Below are 6,000 nucleotides of genomic sequence, written 5' to 3' on the forward strand. Positions count from 1 at the left end.
TCTCTGATACTTTCTTTATAGGGAACCTCCATTTGTGATGGTTTCATATCTTCCAGTATTTACTCTCATTTCCTCTTGTCACCTCCCAGCCCCAATGTGGCAGAGGTAGATGTTTGCTGCTAACAGTTGGACAGGGGAGTAGGAAAAGCCAACCTACACCTTTGCATGGCCAGTGCTGCAACCTGCAAGAAAAGAACAGAGGATAAAGATGGACCTTTGACTTCTGCCTGGGTCTCTTCTTGGTTCATCACTGCCTTATGCTGCCCGGTGGCCTTCTCTGCCCCTGACGCACTGCAGGCTTTTCTCAGTCTCATTCCTAGGGAGGTCATTATATCTCCTTTCCTCCATCTACCCCCGCCTCCATCCTTCTGTTCTGCCTGCTGTAGTACAGAGCCTTTCCACACACCTGCAGCTTCATCCAGCACCAGCTTTCTTCTTCCCACATCCTTCCCCTAGTACTGTCAAATATCATGTCCTCTGCCTCTCTGCTTCATGACCCTTCTGTGTCCCCATTTCTAGTACAGGATTCCTCCTGCCGTTCCCCAGAACCTTTGCACGGAGGGCATGCTCAGAATGAGCTTTGAGCTTTCCATGGGGCCAAAGGAACCAGGACAATATCCACCAACTTGTTTGACTTTCATTTTGATCCGTTAACCAAAGGATAGCTCTGCCACCCTCTAAGACTACCATTAAAGCAAGCCCCAAAGAAACAAAGCAAGGAGCGTGAAGTAGACCTCTTTGGAGACATGCCATGCATACAGCCCTATGGGACCTCAACAAATAGAATACAATTTGTCCTCGAGTGGCAAGCAATATTCTTTAGATCCTTCTCTGCCTAGGACAAGACTCTGCTGGTCTCATCCCCATCACCAGTACTCTAGGTGACACATTTCCCATTTATCATCTGACACTGGCCTGTGGGATCTTTCTGCTAGTCTACTATTACCATCTAATAGGAAAGCATGTTTGAACTTTTTGATTACAAAAGATAATTTTTGTTTTAAATTTTTTTTTTGGCTTCTGGGGTCAGTTCTAAAAAAGTTAAGCTTTATGCTTCTTGCTTTTTTGATGAAAATCCCTGTATAGACTTCAAGATGCAGTACATCCACTTGTGAGAGGACAGGCCTAGAGGTCAAACTTGATGGCAAACATTGTTCCATCTTAAAATAACTCCTTCCTCTGCTTGACTGATGTCTGTAGAAGAGTAACTACTGCAAAAATTTAAGGTGATAAAGCAGCAAAATCGAAACCACTGGAGTTTTACTTCACTCCACACTCTGGACTGACTCCCACATCAACAAAATCCACATCTGCTATAGATAAAATGGTCTAAAGGTAGCTGGGGAAGAAAGTTTACTTACCAGTCATATAACATGTCTGCAATTCAGTCCCACCTTCATGACCTTTGCCAGGGCATGTACTGACCTGTTATTCTGCCTAGCAAACATCAAGGACTGCCGCCTTAGTAGATCAGCTATTCTTGCATATTAAAGAACAACCAGAGAGAAGAGGAAGATGACCAATTATATTAAAATTTTATACTTCTAGCAGAATAAAAGTGATTTCATTCCACATGGGCCTTTCTGTGAACATCATTGGACATCTTTTTTTTAAAAAAATCAAATTCTTTGCTGTATTCCATTGAAAGGTCTCTTGGTGTCATAGGTCTGAAGTAGGAACAATTTTTTTTCTCTATGGGCTTCATCAAATGCTTCCTGAGGGGTGATCTCTGCCAGCCTCATAAGCATGTGGGTGGACCCTTGACTAATCTTCTCTTTTGAGTGTATTAACTGCTGGGGAGTCTATAATATCCCATTTTCATATTCTTTTCTACATGTAATTTCCCTGCTCTCATGTCTGTATGGAAATTCATGGTTCTGTTTTTACAATACTAATGCAGTTTCCCCTTCCTCTTTAGTTTATGTCATTAACTGATATCCTCATTATTACTATAATTTGACCTAAAGTTACCAAGTTTTATGCTACTGTTAAAAAAGAATCAGTTAGAACCACTTTATTTCTAGGTATATAGAGAGGGATAGATTGTTGGGCTGAAGTAGCCAGATCTCTGAATATTTCTGATTACCTAACTGGGGCGTGGGACAGAGGAATCTAGAGAGCCCTGAAAAGCAGCAAATCCAGTGCCCTCAGCATCAAACGTTAGCCACAGATAACCTGTCCTATTTAAGCAAAAGGCATTTGAGTTAAGACGATACTGTCCTTGAAATTTTTATGTATACTTACAGTGAAATTGAGTGGGATTTTAACTTTAGAAATCTATAGCTATTTAATGTGGACCACTATTGTGTAGTGAATCTGAGTTATTTACACAGATGTTTTCCTTTCGCTGTCCTTCTTCCCACACCAACCTTAACCCCACCCAACCCCCAAAAAAGAGAAAAGAAAAGAAATCCTATAAAATCTCTACATGCAGGCCTGCTTCTCTTTTGAAAGCCACCCTGCTGCTGAAACCCACATAGTTGGGTTTGGGTCTGCATTTTTTAACATCTAGTCTTTTTACATAACTTTTTTTTGTTTCTTATTTTCCATTTGATTATCATGTGTACATCTTTATTTTAAAATCTAAACAAAAAAACATATATTTGTGACATCTTCAGTATAATCTCTTATTATTTTTGAATTGAGGTGTCTCTGTCCTCTAAATAGCTAGAACATTTGAACAATTTACTCACATGACGGGAGAAAAATTTTTTATCCTTGGCAGCATTGCCACTAGTGTTACCCTTACTTTTCCTGTTTTGAAAATTAAACATTAATGAAATGCTGTTTAGAAGCAATGGTGTGATGTATCCCAGAGACTCCTGGGGGCTTCAGTGATGACTACAAGGCTAAAGAGAGTGACTTTTTGATATTTCCAAGCCTATCCTGTGTCAGCCCTTGTTTAATTTTACAATACTCTGTCTTTTCCCTTTGATGTGGACAAAAGTCATTCTGTATAACAGGTTGTCAGAGAAGTCTTAAGATTCACAGAGAAGAATGGTTTTAATTTAAAAATGGCCTCTGTATTATACTATGTACACTTTAAAAATATGGAAGGTAAGTGGAAGGAGATTATAATTATTTTAAAACCTATTTGATCTATTCACTTTGTTTTTTAATTTTTTTTTAATTTTAGACTCAAACATCAGAACTCAAATACGGAATAGAGAAAACAAAAAGAAACATATCATAAACTTAAATACAAAGTAAGAAAAGGGGGGAAGCATGTCATGTACACAGGAGAACATGAGAGGATTCAAAATATGCAGTGATAAATTTTCATTTCAAGAAAGCTCGTATGATAAATGCTGTACATTGTGTTGAGAGCTGTCCATATTTGCTTCATTCTCAGTTTTCTTTTGTTCTCTGCTGTGCACTTTTTACTTTGTTCTTTCCCAACCCCCATCATACCCCCACTTCAGAAGGTCAATTAAGTGTAGATGTATTTATATATAGATATATGCATACATATATGCATGCACACATACATACATAATTATATACATACATAGACATAGACTTTCCCTAAAAAATTCTACTCCTGATCTTTGTTTATATGTTTGTGCATATCTCTTATTTCCTATCCCTTCTGACTCATCTACTTTACTTCGACCTTGCCCTCCTATTACATAGTCTATCCCCCTCTCCAAAGATCCCTCACGTATCCTCCCATTCCCATAAATCTAAACACCCTTCTATACCCCCTTTAACTTATTTCCTCACCCTCCCCTCTAAAGATCCCTCTCTTATCCTCTCCCCTTCCTGTCCCCTATTGTTTTATTTCTTCTGAATTTAGAAGACTTTTATACTCTTCTAGTTACGTGCACACACACACACACACACACACACACACACACACACGTTGTTTTCTCTTAAATCCATTTCTGATGAAAGTAGTTTGCTAGATCTACCAGCCCTCCTCCCCCATCTAATTCCTCTTGTCGTTTTCTCCTCTTGCACCTCACTTGTATATATAAAAAAAAATAACACTAATCTTTTTAGCTATTTCTAAATGGTTTTACTTTTTGAGGTGACATCATACTCAGGTCTACCCCATTTTTTCTTACAAACTACCCAATTACTAATGGCAATTTTAGACACATGCTTTACATTTCACATATACAAAAGGCAAACCATCTGTCCTTATGGAATGCCTTGTAATTAGTCTTTGGTATAGACCTTATGTTTCTCTTGGATCTTGTGTGTCAAATATTCTATTAAGTTCAGTTTGTTTTGTTTTGTTTTGTTTTAAACAAAGTCCTGAAAGTCTGACAGTTGATCAAATGTCCCTTTTTTTTTCTATTCAGGGTTATGCTTAACTTTGCTGGGTATGATATTTTCTGCTGGAACCCTAGTTCTTTTGCTCTTTGATATACAGTGTCCCAAGACGTGGTCTTTTAGTGCCATGGCTGCTGGGTCTTGTGGGATTCTAATTATGGCACCATCATATTTATTTATTTTTTCTTGTTACTCTCAATGTTTTCTCCTTGAGCTGGGGGTTTCAGAATTTGACTATAATATTCCTATAAGTCTTCCTCATAGGATCTCTTTCAAGTTGTAATTGCTGGATTTTTTCCCCCCAATTTCTACATTTCCCTATTGTTTTGATGCTTCAGGACAATTTTCTTTCATCATTTCTTGCATTATTGTACCAAGATGCTTTTTTGGATCATAGCTTTCTGGCATTCCTGGTATTCTTATGTTTTCTCTTCTTGATCTGTTCTACAGATTATTTTTTTTTCCTTATAAGATGTTTCACATTATCTTCTGGTTTTTTCCATTCTTTGGATTTTGTTTTATTATTTCTTGATATCTTAGAATTTTGCTGGCTTCTCCTTCCCTAATTCTAATTTTTAAGGTTTCATTTTCTTCCTTAAGATTCTAGATCTTCTTTTGCAATTGTTTGACTTTATTTTCATAATTATCTTGGGTTTGGTTTTTTTTTTTAGTTTTCCCTCAATATCTCAAATTTGATTTTTAAAGTCTTTTTAAAGTTCTTCTAGAAATTCTTTTTTTTTGGCAGGTTACTCTTTGATTTAATTTGATGTTACTCTTTGGGGAAGAAGGGGGTTTCTTTGCTTCAATTTCCTCTTCTGCAAATGAACCCCATTCTCCTCTGCTCCCATAATAACTTTGTATGGTTGGACTTTTTTTTCTCCTTTGCCCATGTATTTTTTTTGTAGTAATAGCATAATTTTTGTAATCATCTCTAGGGCATGGGGCATGGTGCCTCTGGCCTCAGATCTTCAGTTCTCCCCTCTAACCTGGAACCAAAGAAAAACGTCCAGCCACCCGTAAGTGCCCACTGCCAGTGGTGCCCTGCCCCACTGCTGTACTCGCTGTGCATGTGCTGGTTCCTTTTTGCCCCCACCACTCTCTGCAGCACAGTTGGGTGCTCCTTGTCAGCAGAGTTACTCCCAATCTTCCCCAATTTGTATACCCAACTCCCCTCATTATCCAGGGGGTAAAAGTTTCTGTGTTTAGGGCCAAGGCAACCTCCCAACCCAGCTAACTCCAGGGCTTGCCTCTTGTTTTAAGAGAGGTTTGCTATCTAAGCTGACCCTAGCCTGAAGGTGTTTGTTCTTCACAGGGACCAAACCTACTCCTGAGATTTTTTTCAGATCTTTTTTGGATTGTCTCAGGGGTCCCTTTTGTGCCCATATTTTTATTTAATTTTACCCACTTTACAAGAATTGTAAATCAAATAATAGTATATTTTACCAGTACAGAGTAATAAGGTAATTTTAAGGGAAAATTAAGAAGCAGAATGATTCAAATCTTGCCTCATATAAAATCTTCCATAAACTTAATTTCTTCTAAGGGAGAGATTAGGGTCTCCACTCTAATAAATTCCTGAACAAACTCATATCCTGAAGTAAGGGAAAGTTTGGGTTCCAATATTGGAAGACTTCCCTTGCTTGATCCTTTGTATTCTGTCTCTCGCTGTCTGATTGTGCCTAGTGCTTCTTGGATTTTCTCCCACAGCTTTCTAATGTGATG

The sequence above is a fragment of the Petaurus breviceps genome, unplaced genomic scaffold (assembly GCF_028583685.1).
Source record: "Petaurus breviceps papuanus isolate PSGF00001 unplaced genomic scaffold, PetGlider_PUasm1.0 110, whole genome shotgun sequence".
In the NCBI taxonomy this organism is placed as follows: Eukaryota; Metazoa; Chordata; class Mammalia; order Diprotodontia; family Petauridae; genus Petaurus; species Petaurus breviceps.